Source organism: Panthera pardus, unplaced genomic scaffold (assembly GCF_024362965.1).
Source record: "Panthera pardus isolate Hobbes unplaced genomic scaffold, ASM2436296v1 HiC_scaffold_15, whole genome shotgun sequence".
In the NCBI taxonomy this organism is placed as follows: domain Eukaryota; kingdom Metazoa; phylum Chordata; class Mammalia; order Carnivora; family Felidae; genus Panthera; species Panthera pardus.
In genome coordinates this window covers 37,457,904-37,461,077 of record NW_026526710.1, presented here as the reverse complement: position 1 = coordinate 37,461,077, position 3,174 = coordinate 37,457,904, and the positions used below count along the sequence as shown (strand labels likewise).

The window sequence follows — 3,174 nt, the reverse complement described above, 5'->3', positions numbered from 1 at the left end:
ATGAGATATCACCTCATGCCAGTCAGAGTGGCTAAAATGAACAAATCAGAAGACTATAGATGCTGGTGAGGATGTGGAAAAATGGGAACCCTCTTGCACTGCTGGTGGGAATGCAAACTGGTGCAGCCACTCTGGAAAACAGTGTGGACGTTCCTCAAAAAATTAAAAATAGAACTACCCTATGACCCAGCAGTAGCACTGCTAAGAATCTGCCCAAAGGATACAGGAGTGCTGATGCATAGGGGCACATGTACCCCAATGTTTATAGCAGCACTTTCAACAATAGCCAAATTATGGAAAGAGCCTAAATTTCCATCAACTGACAAATGGATAAAGTAGATGTGGTTTATATATACAATGGAATACTACTTGGCAATGAGAAAGAATGAAATCTGGCCATTTGCAGCAACGTGGATGGAACTGGAGGGTATTATGCTAAGTGAAATAAGCCAGACAGAGAAAGACAGATACCATATGTTTTCACTCATTTGTGGATCTTGAGAAATGTAACAGAAGACCATGGGAGAGGGGAAGGGGGAAAAAAAAGTTACATGGAGGGGAGGAGGCAAACCATAAGAGACTCTTAAGGACTGAGAACAACCTAAGGGTAGATGGGGGGTGGGAGAGAGGGGGAAGTGGATGATGGACAGGGAGAGGGCACTTATTGGGATGAGCACTGTGTGTTGTATGGAAACCAATTTGACAATAATTATATTAAAAAAACCCAGGAGGACTCTTGATTTGAAGGGAAAACTATCTGGATTTCATTTCTTTTAGAATAATTTATCCCTACTTAAAGACAGATTGCCCTACATGTAACAGCTATGTACAAAATCGTTCTAAAATTGTCCTTGTTTTACAATGATAAGTGAAAAACTTTAAAATTCTACAATCAAACAAGGCATGCAAGGATTTTTGTGTTGTTCTTTTTTTTTTTTTTTTTGTTAAACAGTGAGAGCAGAATAATGTATTGGGATATAAAGATAAGAGCTGAATGAGCATGCCACTAATGGAGAAAGGGGGTATTTTCACAGAACCGGTAGTTTTTCCCATCCCGTCTCCAAGTGATGTTGATGAAAACATCATTGGCCATTTAGTTAAAAAAATGCAATATGCTTGTGTACATAGACAGTTACCTTATGTAAAATAAAGGAATGGGGAAGGGGAAATGAAAGAATTAACTATACTGTAGTAATCAGGATGTGGTGGGACCAAATTGCGGTTTTCTCTTTGAGAATGTATTCTTGGTCTGGAGGAACAGAGTTCTGGAGTAAAGTAGCAACTTCCCTTTTTAGTAGACACCTCCCGTCTGCTGCTAGAACACATCAACTATCTTCATCCTCCATTTCCAACTATGCAGGTGTGTCTGTTTCATTGATTAGCTGCCTATCAAATCGCAATCTGATCTGCCTCATTGACAAACCTTGTCATTCACAATAGGCTTTCATTAGTTTACTAAGTGATGATGTATGCCTCTTAATCTTACACTGCACCACAGAACCATCCTGTCTCACCACCTTCAAATTAATATGATCGTTGTCCTTAGTCTTAACTCCTTTGTTGGGCTTTTCTTTGGCCATGGCAAGTGTGGAAGTCACAGCTGCCACTTCAGCAAAAGAGGTACTGGGCCCACACCCAATCAACACACAAGTAGCACCAAGAGTGACAGAAGGAGGCATTACCAGTGGAGGAGGGAGAGGGCACACATTCTATAGTGTCTGTTTCTAAAATCCAACCCTCCTATTTATGTTTTCTTTCTCTCGTACTTTTACTGTTTGATATCTTTTATTTTATGTGTTTGTGTTTTTTCTTTAGTCATCTTGTGTTTAAGAGTTAAATATATGATGCTTAAATATCCTGTGGGGCAGAATAGCAGAAAGGTAAGCGTGCAGATTATGGAGCCAGACAGCCTGGGTTTGGGGATCTTGGTTCTACCACTTAGCTGCATGACTTTTGGCAGGTCACTTAGTCTTTCTTTATATGTAAAAACTAAGGAAATAGGACCACTTCTCTTTTATGATTGTTTTGAACTATTAAGTGAGGTAATACATGAAACATTTACCATATACCTAGAAGCATTTAAGGGACTTGAGAAAAATTGCCATGTAATGTAAGTGCAGTTATTATCATTATCTTTAATTACAACTTTTTAGATAAATTTTTTTGGAAAATGTGTATTATAAGAAGGAGGGGAATGATTAAACTTGATTGTCTCCATTCAAGGACAGTTTAAATAGAGACAATTTTGATCCATAAAACCCGAGGCAACTTAAACCAATCAGTACCAGTGTGGAGAAACAAGAAACACTTGTTTCTGTCCTAGGATGAATTTAGTGGTGGAACATCCCAGAAGAGGACATCAGCCATTTAGTGCCATTTTCTTTCTCAGATACAACTTTGTTCTTAGCCATCCTGTTTGTGCTGTTACTGTCAAATTTAGGCTTTTCCATTTCTCCTTATTGAAATGGTGAGATTGAAGACTCGTAGGTCTAACAAAGAACAGGTCCCTGGGGATAATTTTGGTGACAGATTTTTGCAATATGGATGTATGCAGTTTTAATATTCTGTTTGTAGAAGTTCCTGAACATTATTAATGATAATTTAACAATTGCCTTATATACACCTGAGGATTTAATACACCACTAAAGTCATTCTCTCTTCTACACACTGGACCTAGGTTAAACCTCACAATAACTAATTCGATGCACACCCAGAATTAAGACTTCAGTGGTTCTATTGTTTTCGTGTATGGATCCTGTGCATCTCTAGATTCCAGCAACAAATAGATGACAATTATGCTGGTTTGCTCAATACTATTTCCCACCAGTGTTTTCTTGTCATGCAACTCCATGGGGACCCATTTTAAATCATACCAATAAATCCTAGTTAGTCAAGTATGTATAAAGACTTCCTGAAGTGCAAAATGCTGAACTAACAATCATATAAATGTTTTTTATAGTCCCCATCACGTTAGATGTTGTCTGAGAGGTGAGGAATTCTAGATTAAGTACATTTTTTCTTCCTTTGGAAGTCTGGAGAATTTATATTTTAATTGTTTACTAAACTATGAATAGTCTAAACTGCCAAATTATTATGCTATAATGTTAAAAGAAAGCTAAGAAAGCCAAAATTATTCATGACACCATGTGACAGATTTTTATGATAGGGAACAAG

The 3,174-nt window shown here is 37.6% G+C and overlaps 1 pseudogene; it reads right to left on the bottom strand.

The window, feature by feature from the left end:
* Positions 1–1,291: 1,291 nt before the first annotated feature.
* LOC109248663 (small ubiquitin-related modifier 2-like) lies at positions 1,292–1,580 on the bottom strand (annotated as a pseudogene).
* Positions 1,581–3,174: the final 1,594 nt, after the last annotated feature.